The sequence below is a fragment of the Camelus dromedarius genome, chromosome 3 (assembly GCF_036321535.1).
Source record: "Camelus dromedarius isolate mCamDro1 chromosome 3, mCamDro1.pat, whole genome shotgun sequence".
NCBI classification, from domain to species: domain Eukaryota; kingdom Metazoa; phylum Chordata; class Mammalia; order Artiodactyla; family Camelidae; genus Camelus; species Camelus dromedarius.
In genome coordinates this window covers 90,946,772-90,968,771 of record NC_087438.1, presented here as the reverse complement: position 1 = coordinate 90,968,771, position 22,000 = coordinate 90,946,772, and the positions used below count along the sequence as shown (strand labels likewise).

The window sequence follows — 22,000 nt, the reverse complement described above, 5'->3', positions numbered from 1 at the left end:
GCAGAAAAAATAAGCCCTATATAAAGCCCTATATGGGATGGAGCAGCAAATGGGAGAGGTTCTGAACGATTTCACTGCCATTAACTTCACTACAAATAAAACCTACCAAAATAAATCAAACTCTTTACAAATACAAACCACTGGAACCTTTAGAAAACAAACAATGGTAACTGGACTACTACTTCTGGTACTAAGATAAAATTTATATTTCAAGCTTTAGCTAAAAAAAGCCAAAAATATTTTTTTTACTCTACAGATGTACAGAATTGTTTCTACAGGTTTAAAAAAAAAAATTCTACAAAAGATCATACTGAAACTCTTTGGGAATTTTCCAGAGGACATGAGAAAAAACAAAATTAAATCAATGCCATCAATTGCAAATAGGTACATGCTATTTTGACCTGTGTTTTAAGGGGCATATAGGAGAAATATGCTGCCCTTAGTCAGAAGGAGTTTGTATTTTCCCAAAAGAAGAATCACTAAGGTCTTTAGTAAAACATACTACAGCCAGATTAAACTCATGGACTCTTGAAACTTAATGTCTCTGCATGTTAAAATAATAGAAAAATTCAAGCTGTCAAGGGGAAAACTTACTATTACTTTTATCCTTTTTAAAAACTGTTTTCTCATCAACACCATAAGTGCAGTTGTACAATTACTTTTAAAAACAGAGTAAAATGACCTTCCCAAAAGCTAAATTAAGATTATTTTCATAGTTCAAATAATCTTTAAAATATCTTGCAAAAGTTATTTAAATAAATCTGTTATTCTCCCTAGTTAGCCCAAACATAAACTTTTTAATAAGATGTATTTTTTACTAAAACAAAACAAAACAAAACAAAACAAAACAAAACAAAACAAAACACTAACTTGGAATTTAAATGAAATGATAAAGTTCTGTTCCACATTGGAGACCTAAACAGAGTATCCAGACTATATAAAAAAGACTTTAAAGGTCTTGAAAGCACTCATATACTGAACTGTGGACCAGATAGGATGGTAACAGGGCTCTGACGACTATTAGAGAAAAAGTTAAAAATATATCTATATGGGATTCCAGTTGGTGGTTAAAAGCCTTTTTTGTTGCTTAGAGAAAATAATGTAAGGAAAAAAATACTTCTCTATCATCTTTTATCTTCCAGCCCCAGGATGGAATTTAATATATTTCGATAAATAGTGTTAATAATTTACATGTAAACATAAATATAGGAATGATGTTTTAAAAGAGGCTATTTTATAATAGGTTAATTCCAAAGATAATGGGCAAGTAAATTTAATTTGGCAACAACACAAAGAATACCTTAACACAAAATAAATAATACCTTGTATCATATTATCTCCTGAAAAGAGCTTTCCATTGCTATACCAGGCTTGTGCAGTGTATCAATAAGGAAATTAAGACGTACATGCACATTTAGCTCCCCTTTATTGTATTTCTTTCCTCAAACTGAACCAGGAAATCAGTAACCCTCTCTGACACCACATTTTAACTGGATAACAGAAACAAACTTCAGCATATGTTTTGAATGCAGGATTTTTACATGGATAGATGCATTATGTACAGTTGACCCTTGATCAACGCAGGAGGTTACGGGGCTGAGACCCTCCACGTAGTCGAGTATAACTTTAGACTCAGCCCTCCATATATGCAGTTCCACATCTGCGCATTCAATCAACCATGGATCATATATTGGAAAAAAAAATCCATATAGGTGGACCCAAGCAGTTCAAACCTGTGTTGTAAAAGAGTCCACTGTATGTATGCATGTACGTGACAGATAGTTGAGCAACTGCTACGTACCAGGCCCCGTGAATGTGACAATGATCAACAAAGAGTGGTTCAAACAGAACTAAACACTTTTAAAATTTTATTACTAACTAATTAAGCTGAATATAAATATGAAATATGCACCGAACTGTAGGGTTGCCCTCTCGTCTTCTCCTTCAAGAGGTAATTCACTTTTGGGTTCCAATGAACCAAAAAACAAAACAAAACAGAACAACAGTTAAGTCCCAGGACTGACAAGGAGAGCTTAGGCATCCAAGCAGATCACAGTCGGGATATTCATTAAGGTGCTGACGCAGAAATCTTACTATTTACATCTGCTTCAGGGCCTGATGGAGTCAGATAAGACACAAATATCAATTACATGGATGTTAACTGTAGTTTGCTTAAAGCTCAATGAGAAAGCTAAGCTTTTTTTAAGGGGAAAAAGGAACCACAAGAATGTCTGCATATGTGACAATCAAAACAAAAAGCAATTGCACGTACAAGGAATTCACCAAAAGTTAATGTTTTTGTATCATACCATACATTGGGTTTTCAAAAATTCTTTTGATACAGCGACAGATACAGTGACATAAATCTCCTGTTTGGACATGCTGATGGAATGGTTTTTCCTACAACTAGGGAAGTCTCCACAGCTTCATTTTCTAACAGGATGGGGCTCTATTTCTTTCACTTCTACCACACAGTCCAGAGGTTCTTTCATGAATACCCAGCACAGTGCTAGACTGGCTATTCTGTAGCAAAATTTTGACTGCCGCTCAAAGAGCAGCCACCCAAATTCACAGCTATCACACAATACTTCTAGTGGGAATATGTAAAAAGAAAACTGGGGTGGGGACCACAGATTCCTTACAAACTTGATGAACAGAAGGCATTCAGCCTGGCTGCCACTTCAATGTATTATAGAAAAAACTGTGGTTGTTCCAAGTCAGACTACTTGTCCAACTTAGTACAGATGTAACTACTTGTTTACGTACAATGTAGGTACTGAATAATAAATTTTTAAAATGTTCAAACCTTTTTGAATCATCTTATAAAGGCAGAATCCGAAACAATACGGGGGAAATTTTTTAATGCAGTTTAAAACGATTTTCATTTTCATATTCAAAGGAAAGCTCGTAATAATGGAAAACTTTGATAATGATGTCATGATGATGATGATTTCAGAAACAGAAAATACTAATCAGTCATCAAAGACATGGACTAGATAAGCAACAAGGATATATTATACAGCACAGGAAATGTAGCTATTATTCTGTAATAATCTTAAATAGAGTATAAGCCATAAAAAATACTGACTTACTATGCTGTATAGTAATATTGTAAATCAACTATACTTCGATTAACAAAAGAATATGGACTATTTCTGGATCATAAACTTAAAATCATAGTGGGTCACATGAGAAATTCAGTGTTCTTGAACTCTCCCATCTATTCTTGTCTCATATATATTTAAAAAAAAAACACACAATGATGATAGAAAATTCCCCTAAATTATAAAGAAAGGTTCAGCTAAATTGTAAACCCCTGATAAGGAAAAAAAATTTTTTGAGAACTAGTCATGCATTACTCTATGTACTTTGACAAATACTATCTTACTTAATTTCTACAATCCTAAGGGGTAAGTGTTCTCCTTACTTTAGAAATAAACCACAGCTCAGACACATTACATAACTTGACCATTTTCTCTATATTCTTCTTTATGATCTAGTTCAATGCTACCTTAAATTATAGTTATTTATGACATACTGATTCTTGAAAGCTCCATCAAAGCAGACTCCAAATTACTGTATCTTTTATAGCATTTGACATGGAAACTTGACCTAGCATTTAAAGAAAGAAAGAGGAAAAAAAAACCCAATGAATTAAAACTAGATTCTACCACTTATTAGCTAAGCAGCATTAGTCTATAATTTCTATGAACTGAAGTCTTCTCCTGTGAGGAGTAACCCGACACTGAAAGATTATTGTATGGCAGGATTCTGTACCTCCACGTTACTGTCTTTTGGGGCCAGGTGATTGGGGGGGGGGGGTTGTTGTGTTACTGACCTGTGCACAATGGGATATTTAGCAACATCCCTCGCCCCTATCTTGTAAATGCCAGCAGCACACCTCCCCGCTAGCTGTGACAACCCAAAAAGTCTCCTGTCAAAATGACAATGTCAAATACCCCTGGAGAATGAGGTATTTGAGAACCACTGCTATAGGTAAAAGCATTATAAAAATGAACTGAAAAAAGCGTATGATCTCCCTCGACTCTAGAGAATCCCCTTCAGGTGGGAGAAGGTAAGAACAAGGTTTCCTGAGCCAAGCCTCTAGTGGTAATACTCCTAAAAGCAACTATCAGCAACACAAGATTCTAACAACCTTATGCGTTGTAGTAAAGATGGCTACAAATTCTTGATTATTCCTTCAAGAGAGAGACAAATTCCCTACCTTACATTCAGACAATCTGAGTGACTTCCTTGACCAAAAGAATGAAGCTCAAGTCATGATCTGGAACTGATGAGGTCATAAAAGTCTTGTACCTTGTGCTCATAAGTCCATCTACCCTGAGACTGACGTGCTGGAAAGACCACAAACATAGCGACAGAGGTTAACAGGCCCACCGGAGCCTGGCCTTCCAGACTCCTCAGCCAGGGCAACAGACATACGAGTGAAGCTGCCTTGGATCCTCTAGTCCGTACCACCTGCTAGCTGAAGACTACCCAATGGCCTCTGCTGATGCCTCATGTAAGAGAAGACTTGCCAAGACCTGTTCAAATTTCTGACCCTCAAAATTGAGAGATTTAAGGTTGTTTTCAGGCACTAAGGTTTCAGGGAGTTTGTTTTTATACAGTTTGTATACATTTGGTATACATATACTATTCAATTAAAGATTTTCATATGCTTTAAAGAAAATCTCTATGTAACTATCTTTACTGGCTCAAACGAGGTCACCCAATTCCTATCAGGATGATAAAACCATCACGGGTTTGCAGTGCCTTCCTCCAAAATAAAGTCCTGAGGAAAAAAGAAGTAAATCTGGATTCTGGTAACAACAAACCAAAAAGAAAAGAAAAGAAAAAAGAAAGAAACAAAACCTGGTGGGATAAAGACAACTGTACTGAATTTGCGTGGGAGCACACTGGTGACCAGTCAGCAGTAAAGGGTGGCAGGAGTTAAAAGACAGATTCCCTTAAAGCTTTTTTAAGACTCTGCCCTTATCCTTCCCTTGATTGTCCCTTCACCAGAAATTAGCAGAACAACCCAGATCTTTGTCAGCAGGATAAAGTCAGGACTTCCCTGGGAGGGGAAAGCTCATGAGAACAGGTACTGACTGATTTCTCTTCCTAGTCCTTCTTTCCCAAAAAACCCTACAGAGCTGGTGAATCATAATACAAAGAAACTACCTCTTAGAATTTGTATTATTTATTTCTAGGAGTTTAAAACACAAACCCTAATCAGAAGTTGCCTAATACAATAGCAACCAACAGAAGAACGTAAGAGCAACTCAGTGGTGCCAGCCAGGTGGCTATGTGACCTGAGACTCATGACCTCCCTCTCCTTAAACTCACCTGGACTGACATAAACTAAGCCCTGGCTGTTGGCCATTCCCTCATATACACTATCACATGAAGTGGATAACACCCCCTCTCCCAAAGAATCATTAGCTCACTAGCTAAAATAAAAAGACACCTGGAGCATGAAACTACTGTAAAACAAAGACAACACACCGAACAACCCACACTATCTGAAGCAGAATTAGTCATTTAGATGATCCAAGAATGTACACTGAGGGACAAAGGGGAGATATTAGCATTATGAAACCACAATAAGAAACAAGCAAACAAACAAAAATCTGGTGGAAATATTGCATATGAAAAAAGGACATCCAGGTAATAGGAGTTCAGAACGAGGGGGGGAAATAAAACATTTTAAGAAAAAAATAAATAAACATTAAGAAATAATGGGAATAAATTTCCTAGAATTAAAGATAAAAGAAGTCAAGATTTCAGTATTCCAAGAGGCAAATAAGATATAAGAAAAAAACCTCCTTCTGAGAAAAGCTAAGAATACTGTGTGTGTCAGTAGTACTTTCAGAGAGTATTCAAACTTTTAACATGTAATACACTAGCATCACTTTGGGAAATCCAGAAGTAATCCTGAGTAATCCCAAAGAAAGCAAAATACCTGTATGCACAGAAATGTTTTACTACAACACTTATTATAAGAGGGAAACCCTGGACACAACCAAAATGTAATAATGAATGGTTTAATGACATATTATACAGCCATTGTCATAGTGTTGAAAAGACGTTATGTTTAACAAATCGTATGATTCGAGGGAATCTAAAACATCCAAACACCATGAGAAATTTACAATAAAACTACTATGAACATTTACTTTTTTAATGATTAAAACTTACAAACTTGTTTTTAAAAATCTGACAAACTTGGTAGCCTGTGTTTTGAAAATGTCTAGACTTCGTCAAAGACAGGCCAACAACAATTACATTTTAGATATAATTCACAGAAACACTAGCTGCCAAGAGTATTTATACTATTTATACTAAAGCAGAATATAATGTAGCTACTCTTATTGAGTGAGCAGCTTACGGCAGCTTTTGGACTTTATAAATAATAAAATATAGTGTGGAAAATTTCAATATCCACTATGCCAGGGAAAGCACAGGTCTTACTTCTACTAAGTGCTGTGTATTTTTATCATTTTCAGTAGCTCTGCTCCACATGAGACCATTGCCTGCCTTCATTTCTGGAATGCTGCCCCAATTCTTCTCTCCAAGGCCTTGTTGCCAGGGTTGCAGCTGCACAACCAATTCTTATTAAAATGTAAGTCTTTGAAATGCAAGTCTATGGAAAGGGACATAAAGGATTTCATTATCTTTTCTCAAAACTCACAGTGAGGACTGCACCCCCACCCTCCCCAAGCCTTACCACCACTTAGCACCCTTCTTCATCAGCTCACATACTAAATACAGTAAACGCAGCAGGTCAGTCTTACATATGCAAACAAAAAGTCATAAAGCAGTAAGCTGGATAGCAATGAACCTCAAAGTCCAGCAAAAATTATTTTTAAATGACTTCTAACATATATGATCTAATCACAGATTATAGCTGGATACTCATACAGTATGAATAGTAGTTTCAAACATCACTACGAAATACTTCTAAAGAATACACATTTGCAAGAAAGAGGCACTTCTGTGATAACTTCAGAAACTTCAAGTCAAGAAAAAAAACTGCAAGTAATTTACTCAAAATGGAAAATACTTTATGAGCTATTAATTTTGATGGAGAACTATTCATGCCTTTAAAATTATCTCTTAAAATAAGAAAAACTGAAAGACAATTTACACTCCTTTTCCATTTTTTTACTAGATTCTCATGTACTTTCCTTCTCTTGATAAAATCCTTAAACACTGCTTGACTGTGCTCTTGAAAGACAATTCATAACTGAGTTCATCTAGTGGGAAAAGTTAACAGACAAAACTGTCAAGATCATGAATGTAAAATTATTTTCAATTAAAAGTAAACAGCGGTCAAATAGTCTGTTGCTAAGTAAAAATGACCTTTTCATTAAAACATAATTTTTAATACTGGTATGTCAGTGGAACTCTGATAACACAGAAAACCTTCGAATTTCAACCATGTTAGAGAAAAGAATTAAAGTTAGCAAAATTCGTTGGGGTTAAGTATAGCCTAGTCTGTTCCCTGAGCGACTCATTCATGGTTAAACAGAAGGAAAAAAACGGGGGAGGCAGAGGGAAGCATACTATCCCCTGAGGATCTTATTTTACAACACATACCTAAAGTTAAAGCAACAAAGGACACTGAGGAACACTTTTTAAAAAGTAATTACCTGTTTAATTTTTGATGATTAAACTGAAATAATTACATGAATCAGATAATTTTTTTAAGTATACAAGAAATACATAATTACAATGCTTGTTAAAAACGTAGACTGAGATCACTGCACATTCATTATCATGGCTACTATCAAAAAATAAGCAAAACAGACAATAGCAAGGTTGATGAGGATGTAAAGAAACTGAAACCTTCCACACTGTCGGTGAAACTGTAAAATGGTACAACTCCTATGGTAAACAATACAGAGGTTCCTCAAAAATTTTAAATACTACCATATGATCCAGCACTTCCACTTCTGAGCATATATCCCTAAAAACTGAAGGTAGGGTCTCAAAGAATATTTGCACACCCAGTGCCAGAAGTACTTCACATAAGCCAAGAGGTGGAATTAAGCCAAATGTCCACCAGCCAATGAATAAACAAAATGTGATACATACACACAACAGAATATTAGTGTGAATATACCTAACAGTGGAGTCTTAAAAGGAAGGAAATCCTGTCACATATGACAACGTGGATGAACCTTGAGGATGTTACGCTAGGTAAAATAAACCAGTCACAAAAAGAAAAATACCGTATGATTCCACTTACATGACATATCTAAAGTAGTTGAATTTATAGAGGACAAAGTAGAATGGTGGTTACCAGGGACTGGCAAAGGCGGAAGAAGGGAGATGTTTAATGAGTAAAGAACTTCGGTTTTGAAAGATGAAAAAGTTATGGAGATCTGTTTCAAAACAATGTGAATATACTTAACACTACTGAACTATACGCTTAAAACTGGCTAAGATGGTAAATTTTTATGTTCTGTTTTTAACTACAATAAACAACATTTTTTTAAATAACCTCTAAGGTCTCACCCTTAGAGATCCCATGAGTTGATAAAGATGAAAAATACGATGAATCTGTTTTTTTTTTTTTTTTCAAACTAAGTACCACATAATAATTTGCTTTTGTTTTTTGGTCAGGTTCGTAGTAAATCACTAAAACTCAAAAGATACACCAATATTAGCTTCCTGTATAGCCTCTCTCAGGTATTGTAGTAATATACAAGAACAGAAGTATAAATACTTTTCTTCTTAAAACATTTTCACGTGACCATATACATCATTTGGCAGCTTGCTTTTTCACTTAACACTTTATCTTGGAAATCAGACAATATCAGTAACTTAAAAAACTGCCTCCCTCAATTGTGAAAGGCTGTATGTTATCATTCGGGTATAACTTCCCTCCAATAGACAGGAAGCTGGGTTGCTTCTAATCTTTTACTACTACAAAGATGCTGTAAAGAATCATCTTGTAAATTCAGACATGTGGAATGTGATGAAATAGGATCTATCTATAGGATAAATTCCAAGAAGTGAAATGGATGGATAAAGGGTCTATACACTTTAATTTTGGGTAGGCATTTTAAGATTTGACAGATATTTTTCGAATCTCCTTCTAAGAGAATGTAACAGCCTACATTCCCACTAACAATTCAGTATCTGTATTACCAGTCTTCCAAAAAATATTTTATTTAAGACTTCCTAACTGCAATAATTTAAAGGGAAAAATCTACCTTCTTCCTATGAAGCCAAGAATCAGAATTTTTTTTTTTTTGGATGACTACCCAGCTATAACACTGCCATTTTAAAAATCTTTTCTCCACTGATCTGAAATGCACCTTGTTATTATATTCTAAATTTCCACATCATTTGGGGGCTATTTCTATTCTGTAACACTGATATATCTCATACACCAGAATAGTTTTAGATTTGCATTTTTAATATCTGAGAGAACTAGCTCTTTAAAAAAAATTTTTTTCAAAAATTGACTGGGTAATCTAATTTTTTCCATTTAAAACGTGGAGCATTAAAAAAAAAAAACTAAAAAACCATTTCAGGTAAATAGTCTGAATTGCATAAAATTAAAACCTACAAATCTGAGTAAGTACCAGCTGAAAGAAATGTGCTCCAAAGGTCTGTTAAGTGACAGGTAGAAATGTTGCCGGAAAAAAGCACTCGTCCTATCAAAGGCCAGCTCAGTCTTGGCAGGCACATCGTGGTCCCGGGCCTCCACCAGGCTCGAGTTTCTTTGCCCCAAAATCCATTCTTATAGTTTTTGACCCAAATAGCTTTACTTGTATCAGCATCACAGTCACAATTTTTAATCAAATTACCTTAGCCAAATTACCTCAACTGGCCTAAGAAAGCCAATTGTTTCCATTTGGGTGGATAAATCTCTAACTCTGAAAAGTACAGAGATCAACACGGAAAAGATGAAGTGAAGCAAAACTTACAGTACTAATACTTACGCGCTATTAAACATATTTGTAGTAACTTATTATGGTACTTCATAATCTATTAAGATATTTGAAAGACAAGAACATTTGATATGCTAAATGTATAGGTTTATTAAACTTTCATGATTTAAGTTTTAGGAAGATTTGTTTGTTCTATTGGTAAATATGCCTTGTTAACTGTTTGAAATATCTGAGGGACTCAGAAAAGTAACTATAATTTAAAATGTCTAATGATGTAATTAGGTATGAAAGCGTTGGTCAGTATTTAAGAAGTAATATTTACTTTTCAGTATCTGGCATTAAAACCCACTGACAATATAAACAGCACTGAACTTTTTTAGTGAGTTTTATATGAGTTTTAAAGAGAATTACAGAAACAGGGAGACAGCCATTGGAATATGGTCTTGGATGGAAATTTTCTATATCCACTTTAAGATCAATACATTTCATTTACTTAATATTCTCTGTAAGTATTTTTCAGTGAACATGTTTTTAAGGCATTCACAAATACTACTTGATGGTAATAATAAATGAAAATAGGTGTCTTGCATGTGACTACTCCTTTTCAAAGAGGAAATGGCTTCTTTTATAAAAGGATGTCTTCTGTCCATAAAGCACAAAACAAAGTACATTTTCTCATGCTGCCACAAAACACTCCTTAATCAAAACCACAAAAGGGCTGCTTTTATGATTTCTTCATGGAAATCACAGCCTTTATAGTAAGGACATAGAGCAACAGCTACAATAAGTCCCAGGTGCTGTGGCAAGGCTTATTATACTATTACTACCTGCTAAGTGGCCCGACATTAAGGCCACCAATTCTATTTACATAAGCACAACACTGCCCCTCAGATGGCAATTATTTCCAGATACTTCTACCCTGGGCCATTAACCAAAAAACTGGAGATTTAATATCAATTTCCATTCTCTTAAACTATAAAACTATAATAAGACTTTCAAAAACCTTTTCTAGACATAAACAGATATTTTTGATCCTACTGTGAAAATTGAAGAGCTAATGGCATTAATCTAATCCCTCCACATCACCCAAGCTCTTTTCTTATAGACACTTACACATTAGAATAGGAGAAACTGAGAGCCATTTAGGGGCAATGTTTAAATGAATACCCCACTCTGCCTCCACACTTTAATAACTGTCTGTAATGTGCACACTTCCTTGTTCCCTCACATCTGGTGAATCAATTAAACCTCATGTACGTGCGTGCGCACGTGTGACAAATATCTAAAATCACCTGGCAGTTTCGAGTAGACTGGTACCCTACAGCACGATGCTATCAAGTCAGAATGAAAACGGTAGGATGAGAAATCAGCCACATGAACAAAAAACCAAGAAACAACAACTGTTAATACTAAACATATATTTTCTAGTTTTTCTTCCATCTGTAAAACGGATATATTTCCTATTACTAGTCAAAACATACGCTATCAAGATGCCTCACTAATCAGATAACTATAAAAATTAACTTATTCAATATATTTATCGACCTCCTATTATTTACGTAGACTGGGCCTACATAAATAAACATTTTAAAATATGTTTAAAATAAATATAAATCAGCAAATTATAAAGTATATGAAAATATTTTTAAATGCATAATAGTGAATTTACCAAAGATATAGGAAGTTTAAACTACTAGAGATTAAAACTGAAGAACAGTATTTAAGTAGATAAAAATAAGTGAACAATTTTTAATTTGGAGCAATTATGACATAGTGCCAACGCTTTAAAATATGGCCTTCACAGATGTTAAAACAGAATTTTAAAAAATTCTTAATAAAACAGAAGTAAGTTGATCTCTTTTACATTTTACTTATACGGAATATCAAAAGGCTGGCTTCCTGCTCAGAGGTGAAACACTATAAACATTCCAATTAATGTAAGCATTTCATGAAACATTAGATGCCTTAAATTAATAAACAAGACAAGATACTCATTGTAATCACAATGTTCTACAAGTTCTAGCCAATGCAGTTAGTAAGTGAACCAACTTAAGACATGAATCTGGAAAGGATAAAGCAAAATTATGTTTACTTACAAATAAAGACAGCAGTCCCAGAAAAGCTAAGTGAATTGAATATAAGACTATTAGAAACACTAACTGAATGTCATTTAGTTAGCTGATTAAATTTAACAAAAAGCAATAATCTTCCTAATGTTAGCAATAAACAGATGAGTTTAAGCTGTAAAAGCACAATGAAGCAGCAGTAGAGCACTGGTTAAAGGCACAGAGGGGATTTAAGCATAGCCCTTGACTTCACTAAGTTTACAGTGTGCTACAAAGGCAATATACTCCAACATTACTGGACATGAAGTAGAAATGCAGAAGACACTAAAAGACAGTGGGTAATCAGAAAAGGGGGAAATCAAATGAATTGGGATGATTTCCACAGCAAGTAATGGAAAATCTGAAGGGAAAACTGCTTAAACAATAAGGAAATATATTATGTCACATAGTAGAGAATCCACAGTGAAGGTGGTCTAGGCATGGTGAGTGGGGCTCCAGTTCTACTTCTCTGCAGTTCTCTTGCCTCTGCCCTCCTTTAGGGAAGGGAGTCACCTTCAGGCTGGTAGCAAGACAGCTGTAACAGTTCCAGATGTCACATCCAGAGAAGACAAGCTCTATGGGAGGGACCATCTCTTCTTCTTCCTCAAAAGTGAGAAAACCTTTCCCAAGAGCCCCTGCAGACGTCACCTTTACTTCCCATCCACCAGAACTGGCTCTCATGCCCATTCCTAACACAGGCACTTCTGAAGGTAACAAGACCCACCGTAACCAAGGTCAGAATGAATGCTGTTAACTATCATGACCATCGCTTTAGTGATGGCTGAATATATCAAGGGAGACAGGCCTTGAGGACAGTATGATTTGGACTGGAGAAAAAAATAAAAGATAAAAATATACAGACAAAGGAAGGGATGTGTCCAACTGAAGAAGAAAGTCAAACTGTAACCATACACTAAACACACTTCAGGGATAAAAAAATTCTCTTGAACTGTGCTGTTATCATCCTCTGTAACACAAAAATTAACTGACTATTCAACAGTCGGTAATGCTAAGCATGCAGGAGGAGGAGTTCTCTTTTTATGGGAAGGCTTTAGGTTAATTACCAGTGGGGACAGTCAGACTCACCACTCCTTGTCAACAGAAGCCACCCATTCAGCTATCTCTGGGTTGAGCACATTCCATATTATGCATACAGATGGCTGCAGACTCACTGTCAGTAGAAGCTGTTCCTTGAAGCTGTCTTCTCATTTGGCTTCGAGGTTTTACTCAAAAATCCACACACTCACAACTGGCCCTATCTGCAAATGAAAGCACGCAATTAGGAAGCAAAAAGCTGCAGGGAGCAATTCCTCCCTCCCTCGCAACCTGTAATTAACTGATACGTATGAAAACTGAACTTAAACACCAGATTCACTAAGCACCATGTTCAAACTAAGCAACCTGAATTTCAAAGGTTCTAATGTGCTTATTACACAGTTACCACCCTTTTCCCATCATATAAATTTACTGTAGTGTCCACAGTATACCAGGTGCAACTCTTACCCACAGGTAGAAAGCAACACACTTATGTTTGGTGGAAGCACACAAGGCTGGCCTACACAGCGTGTTAAAGGAGACCTGCCTACATTTATTAATCAGAAGATTTAACATAAAAGTGAAAATATCTGACCTCTCTTGAAAAAAAAAAAAAAAAAAAGAAGAAGAAGATCTGGCAATACTGGGCCCACCTTCCCACCTGGTAACATTCTGTTGGAGCTGATCAGCAGCTAATCCTTCAGATGAGACATGGGCTTTGCAGTTCTCCACAGATGTCACCACTCTCTTATATTAGAACCCAGCTCACGGTTATCTGTCTGGAAACTGTTGGCATCTGAGCTTGCAAACTCTGCTTTATATTTATAATAGCTCACAGGGAACGTTTATTACTGCCAAAGCCAAGCATGTTTTTCTGCCTTGTGGATACAACATAGCATAGCAGTAACCACATTGACTTTGGACTCAGAGGGCCGTAGGCTTGAAATCTAATTCTGCAAATAACTAGCTGTGTGACATCAGGCCTATTTTTAACCTAAGAAATATTTCTTCATTTGCAAGCCTCCAAATAAACATATAAGCACTTAACAGAGTCCACAAACAACAGACCTAAAATCTAACATGTCCAGGCTGAACTGATGATTCCACATCCATTCCTTTCTCACAGTCCTCATCTCAGTAAATTGCACTGTGATACATGTAGTTTGTGCTCAAGCCTCAAACCTCAAAGTCCTTATCGTATACTCTCCCTCATGCCCTCAAAACCATCACCAAAGTGGTTGATTTTCTAGAATATGTAATTTGAACAGATGCTTAGAATCCCATAAAAACCATAAAAAAAAAAACCCAGCAATTCCTCAGAATCAACTGCTTTTCTGAAATTACCTCCGAATTCATCTATTTAAATAATGGTAGCTTGAAATTTCAAGGTCCCACATTTATGAGGACTACTACTATTTTATGAAAAGATGAAGACAAAATATTGGGGATGTCACATATCAAAGTAATGCATTACATTTTGTAAGCTTACACATTTCTTCAAGTCTAAGCTGACAATGAATTAGGATGTTATGCTTAATCTGAAAATGAAATTAAGAAAACAGAAAGATGACCAGAACTAACGAATGAGCTTAGGAAGGTCGCAGGATATGAAGTTAATACTCAAAAATCAATTCTTTTGCTATAGAACAATTGTTCACTTATCATACAACCCAGCCGTTCTAGTCCTAGGTTATTTGCCTAAGAGAAATCAAAGTGTATGCCCACAAAAGCAGCTTTACGTTTAATGGCTGAAAACTGGAAACAGACTCAACTGTCTACCTACAATAGAATGGATGCACAAAATGTGGTAAAGCCATTTAATGTTTCACTACTTGCAGTTCTTAAAAATGACTATTATATACTCATCAACATGGATGAATCTCAAAATAACGATGCTGAGAAGCCATACCAAGAGTCCATATTGTAGAATCCATTTATATAAAATTCTAGAATCTCTAGACAGACAGATAGAAAGCAGTTCATCTAATTGCCAGGGCTGAGGGGCCAAGAGAATAGGAAGTGCCTTCAAATGGCTGAAAAGAAACGTTTGGGGGTGAAACATACTTTCATTATATTGAGTGTGGTGATAGTTTCACAGGTGTGTGTGTGTTTGTGCGTGTATGTTAAAACTTAGTATGTGCCATTAATTTTAAGTTTAAAACAAAGTAATTCATTGCATATTAATAACTGGTACAAGGCTGATTAATATGAAAAGCAAAACCCCTTCAATGCATTAAGTTTGAAAATCATGGCCACAATCTTTCTCATCAGAAATTAATTCTTTCAGAAGTATTATATCTCAATGGTAGTGATCAGAAACATAATTACTGATCACAAAGAAAACATGTGCCAAAACCAGCACTCTACTAACCTAGTATAACTTGGCATGAGTAAAAAGGAAATGTGGCGGATTTCAGCACTATTCATTCAATTATAGTCCACAAAGTACGTCAGTCTTTCATCACATTTGGAAGGAATTAGATAAAAAATATTAAGCCATTTCATTATCAACCAACAAGATATTTTAATATGTCATCTGGCATATTGACATCCATCTGGGTGCTATAATGCACTTCAGATTCTGCTCAGAATTAATGAAGAAGACATGAAATCAGATTTAATTTAACTGTTAAACGCTGGCATGGCTTGGTGCTTTTTCTACCACATTAAATGCCACCTCTAACCCCAGCTGCTCGTTATTTATATTGAAGAGACAGAGCAAACTGCATTACTTCCTTAGCTGAACCTAACCATTAAATTTTAGACAGTATCATAAGAGCATACTCCCATCTCCACCCAGAGACGTCTATTTTCCAAGGTAACCAGTCTCAGTTCCATCGTACTGCTACAACAAAAGGCTGCATCTTTAAAGAAACGAGTTAACAGTGCTACCTTTCAATACTTTTAGGGCTGTCAGAGAGAATACTAGTTCTGCATCATCCCGGAGGGCAGAACTAGAGTGACTGAGCAGAGGCTGTGTGTTCCATGTATTAGAACATCTGAGTCATTGCTGCCTGAAGGTGGAATGTCCTGCCTTGGGATACCGATCTTCAGCGGTCGGGGTATCAGGATAGTGAATCAAAAGTTCCCACAGAACTTTAGTTTAACTTTGTCACTTTTTCCAATCCTCAGATCATCTTATGAATTTACAAATAAAATCTACTCCTAAATGCCCAATCCACTGCAATTCAAAAGTCTTCAGTTTAAGCTGATCAAACTATAACAACTAAAGTCCTAAGTCTTACAGTAACATTTCTGTTTAGTTTCCACTTTTCCCCAATGGACAGTGGCTTACAATATTACGCCTTGACCCTATTAAATTACTCTGATGTTGAATGAAAAATATGTGCTAAATATGTGTCCCATTTCCTTGCTCATTTAACGTCAAACGCAAATTCCTTTTTCTTCCCAAAGAATATAGATCTAGCAGGGACAAGTAAAGATCTGAAAGAAATCTCGTCCAATTTCCTCATTTTACAGCCTCACAAAGGTATCGAACTTTGCCCCACATCTCATAACTGATCAGTATAATGCCTATTAGCACTGCACTAAATCACTGTCACTTATTTCCTCTATAAGTACACTGTAAAGAAATGTGTATAACCATTCACTTAGTTATGTGGAAAGTTATCTGGACACTAATGTCGTAGTCAATGGTGACACTGCTAAAGACTCCAGACACTTTGCGCTGCCTCGCGCTATTGTTTTGCCGGAGCTGTTAACACTCCTGGACCCTAAATATGTAGGGTGTCGTAGGGTTACAGAAATGGATACAGGAGAGGGTGTACATGTGGACAGCTGTGAATTTTTAAACAGGGGGATAGAATTTATTTCTAACTTCTGGAGTTTCAGAATCTGGTGGAAAAGGATACATATGCTTTAATAAAAAACAGAAAAGGAGTGATGAGGTAATAAAGAGGGACTACTAGTGGGAATGCAAAATGGTGCAACCACTTTGGAAACAGTGTGGCAATATTCCTATAAAGGTATATATACACTTAGCCGGCACCCAAACCTACTCCCAAGAGGAATGAAGACCTATGTCCACACAAAGAATGCAGGCTAGAGGAAGCAGTACAAGACAGCAGTTAAGAAAACGGGCCCTAGAGTCAAACAGCCAGAGTCTGAATTCTAGCACTGCCACTAATCATATGTGTCATCTTTTGGCAAGTTATTCACTCTGCCTCACTTTCCTGAACTGTAAAATGCAAATAATTCATAAGGCAATTGTGAGGTTTAAATTAGGTTAATACATATAAAATGCTTGAAACATGGTCTGGCACAAAGTAAGCCTTCAGAATTATGGCTATCAGAAGGGGAATAGGGTTTATTATATAACATTATGATGGTATTTTTCTTAGCAAGTCAGAGGACATTTTAAAATACACATACACACCCACAGCAACTGCAGTACAATGTAGTGCTTAACAGTTTACTGTATTTTGTTTATGGTCAATATTAAGCCATTTCATTATTTCCAATTCTGACTGCCATGGAGAACTGCAGGCAAGAAATTTTACTTTCCTAAGATTTGGTTTCATCAACTATAAACAAAGACACTGCCACTTACCTCAGAGAATTATTGTTAAGAATGTAATAACATGTATAAAGTGTTTATATGCTTGGCACATGGTAGCTAAAAACTGATACCATTTTATTACACTATTATTTATATAAGTACATATATATGTAATATGTATATAATGTATGAGTACATTACAACTTGAGTGACCATTCATCTAGTCTGTATCTGCTTTCGATCATCCCAGTTTACACAGGTTCACAATGAAATTACCAACAGCCATTCCTCTTCTATCTCAGTATGTTCCAGTTCAGATATACATTATATGGTCACCCTAATACATACCTAAAATACTTTCAAGATTTTCCCTCTATTTAGTTCTTCAACCTCTTGAATTTTCTCTTATTCCCTTTTTACTGACATTACCTCTTTGCTATTCAACTCACCATCCCCCTTTCCAAATACACAATCTCTGGCTGCTTTCCAGGTGATGGGTGACCTCAGTGCTTCAAGTCCAGGCTCCTCTGTGGTCTCACATGCCTCAACAATGCCATACTTCCAAAACCTAACCTTTCTGAAATTCCTATCTGTCCCTCCAATCTCAACTCCAGAATAAAACCTAGTGACCTAAAACACCACCACCAACAATGGATTAAAGTTTTAGCTCTCTTGAGAGATAGCTACATGTTAATAGGTAACTCCTAGAGAGACAACACCTTAATCCAAAGTAGACAATCTTTAGTAACATCAATTTCAGATACTACAAAAGCTGAGGAGGAGAGATCATTTGAGGACCATTTCCTCTCCACAAACCAAACAACTGGGTTTCTACTAAATAAATATACCATAACAGCCTTGATTTCCTTCTTTTTGCTGGTTCCCAAATAATACAGTCAAAAACACCAAAGGCTCTTAGCTCAAGTATCAGATAACAGTTCCTAAAGGGTTTTGTCCTGTGCACTCCCTCTTTCACTCTACAAATGCTCCCCTGGGTTACTGTGATCACTCCCCTGAGTTCAATGTGTATACTGATGGAAGTCCTACCTCCAGCCCAAAGCTCTCCAGCCTAGGTGTCTTTCAGTTTAACGTCACATACCCAATTGCTTATCTGCCTCAACCTTAACTGAACTCTACTCCTCTCCCACTCAACTTATTTTCATTAAACTTCCTCATCTAACCAGTTTCCCTAAACCAAAAACAAGGGCATTATCCTTGCCTCCTACCTTTCATTCTCTTTCCCCACTGCCAAGTAACAATCAGATTCTCTCAACTCTTCTTCCAATCTGTTTCTTCCCAACCCTAGAGCCACTAGTCAAGGTCTGGGCACCAGCATGTCTAAAAATTACCAAAAGAGTTGCTAACTAATCTCCTAGTTGTTAATCTCAGTACCTCCAATTCATTCCCACTTAGGCTAGAATGATCCTTCTAAAATCAAGGTCTGATCATGTTTTTTCCCCCTACCTTAAAACTCCATTTAATGACTCACTGTTATTCTCAGGAAACATTCAGTTCTGTATTATGATGACTCACAAGGACCTTTATGGTTTGGTCCCCACTTTTCTCTTCAATCTCATTTACTGCCTCTTCCACTCATAACTGTGCATATAACCGTTCTCCATTTCTTCGTGTTCCTCAAACCCATTACCCACACTCTCTCTCTCATTACCAGGGCACCACACTTGCTGTTCACCTCAGCAGTGCATACTCTTCTGAACTTGACGTGGCCATCGCTTCCTTCAGGAAGCCTTCCCCAACCCTCCAAATCTACTATTAGGCACTCTTTCGATGTAACGTGTGCCTTCCCTTCAGGGCACTTATAATGCAGAGGCTGCACCTCCAAACCATGGGGGGAACTTACGTCCAGAATTTCAGATATAGAAGTTCATGGATATGGCATCCTGCTTTGGGTGCCATATTTTAAGAGACACTAATAAACTAGAATGTATCCAGAGAGAAGAGAAAGCAGGATGGTGAGAAGTCTGAAAATCATGTCATATAAGCAAGAGTTAAGGAACCTAGAGAGATTTAGCCTAGCAAAAAGCACAGGAGGAAGATATGACAAACTTCAAATAAGTGTAGGCCTTAGCATACAGCATGTGAAAGAGGAAACAGATTTATTGTGGGTTGTCACAGGAGGGTGGTTCGAAAGTCATTATGGAGAAGTTTTAGAAAAGCACCCCCTAAAACATATTGGGTTGTCTAGAAAAGTAGGGAATTCATAGTCTCTAGAGGTTTTTAGATGCGGGACACTAAAAAGATTCCTATGTTTGGGAGAAGGTCCTACTAGACAATATTTACAGTCCAAATCAATCCTCAAGATTCTAAGACACCTAAATTTATAAAACATTTTAAACATGATTAGGTAGCAGCTGAATTAAAGCACAGTCCCCTAATTAAAAAAAATCAAAAAACAAAACAAAAAAACTACCCTAGTAAGAAGCATAACTTCCTAACATGTGAGATTTAACTGCCTGTTTCACAAAGAAATCTGAAGAATTCCTAATTAATAAAAATAGCTGAATACATTATTTTTCTATATTAATGAACTTTTTAAAGAAAACAGACATTTTCGATAAGACTGAAAGAAGGGAGTGTCTCCTACTTTATTTGACTCTGTGTGAAAAACCAAAAAGACACCTAAATGTCAATCAGTCAGTTTATTCAGATAGAATGCTTATTTCTCAAAGGGAAAAATGATATCAAAAAGGCATATTTAGTATATAATAACTTTTAAAAAGACTTTGGAGACATATTAATTAGGTTTCTGATTTATACATGAGGAAAAGGGAAAGGCAGGAAAGAATTTTTAAAGGTTTCCGAATGTTTCACAGAATTGTGAAGAAGGCCACGGGTACAAGAAAAACTACTGCGGAAAATGGGGTGAAAGGAGACTGTGTCCTCTCTGCTGTACCTTGAGGTTGAACTGATATGGAAAGGAAGCCATTTTTGCATGAATGAGAACACAAAATGCAAAAAGAGAATAGACAGTATTTATTCTCATGGTATATGACTTTAAAAAGCACATAAAATGTCTACATCAGTAACTCACTGTCATCTTTAACTCGCCAATACTTACAATCTCCATACTTTCATTTTACAACACTTAGAGGAAAAAAATTCTATTGTCATTAAAACATCACATTTAATAGATACGTTGCACTTTTAAATTTGATTTTATTCAGGGAGATGGGATGGTCTTCTCTCCCCATAAGAAACACTTTTATAATAAGAGTCTTTAAAAATAAACTAAACTTGTAAAACATTATTTCCCTTTCTACACAACTTTCTAAAACAATTCTACATATATGAAAGGCTATAACAGGGAAGCAACTTAGACTGGAAAGCCCATTATAGGTGGAATTGTGCCCCATTCTCCCTCCTATCACAAAAAAGAGGTATGATGAGGTCCTAACCCACAGGACCCCTGAATGTGACCTTATTTGGAAGTAGGGTTGTTGCAGACATAATTAGTTAAAATAAGGTCATACTGCAAGACGGTGGGCCCCTAAATCCAACATGATGAATGTCCTTATAAGAAACTGGCCATGTGAAGAAGACACAAACAGGGAGAAAACCACATGCTGACAAGTCAGAGATTGGAATTACGCAGCTACAAGCCTAGGAATGCCAAGGATTGCCATCAAACCACCAGAAGCTGGGGAGAGGCAAGAAAAAATTCCCCTGCAGGGGTAACATGGCCCTCCTACACCTTGATTATGGACTGCAAGCCTCCAGAACTGTGAGACAGGTTTCTGTTCATAGGGCTTCACTGTGGAAGCCTGAGGAAATGAATACAGCTTCATTTGATTAGAAGAGTGAAAACAGTCAGACAACTCTAAATGTTACAATCATGATCACTGCAATCCAACGTCTAATCAAAAGAGGATCTGGGCCTTGCTTGGGAGTAGTCACTGTTAACAAGATCTCCAGCTCATCAGAAGTGAGCCCATGTCGCTGTTAATTGTCCCACTTATTCACTATTTAGGCTAGATGGCTATGTAGGCCACTAGATTTTTTATAAATTTTTTTCCATCATTTTTTTATTGGACAGTCTTCATGTTCTTACTTTACATTTCATTTACTTATTTTGACTAGGTAGCACACCTACACAGTAAAATGGGATATAAAGTATTTCACCCTCACTCTTGTCCACAAATCACCGTGTTCTTCAATCCCAAAACAACCATTATTAATAGTTTTTTGTATCTTTACACTGTGATTCCATGCATCTAGAAAAAAATTATTTATCATACATGTGATGGACATCAATGTTAGCATATTCTGTGTATCACACCAATCCTTGTTTTTACCACTTCATGTACCTTGTGAGATCACTCTGCGCATGTAGGACAGGTTATTTGCTCTACTGCATTCTACCATGCAGGTGCACCATAATACGTTTAACTAATCTCACAGAGATGGATGTGTAGGTT

At 36.3% G+C, this 22,000-nt stretch overlaps 1 protein-coding gene across 6 annotated transcripts in view; it reads right to left on the bottom strand.

Annotated features, from left to right (window-relative positions):
• LYRM7 (LYR motif containing 7) overlaps positions 1-22,000 on the bottom strand; it is a 153,502-nt gene that overhangs the window by 53,778 nt on the left and 77,724 nt on the right. For 3 of the 6 annotated variants that reach the window (XM_064483816.1, XM_064483820.1, XM_064483817.1), the window contains one exon: positions 13,097-13,269. The exons of 1 other annotated variant lie outside the window; for it this stretch is intronic. The gene's annotated coding sequence lies outside the window, so the exon portion shown is untranslated. Of the gene's footprint in view, positions 1-13,074; positions 13,270-22,000 lie in introns of all 6 variants that reach the window. 2 more of the 6 variants (XM_064483821.1, XM_064483822.1) reach the window with 2 other exon arrangements.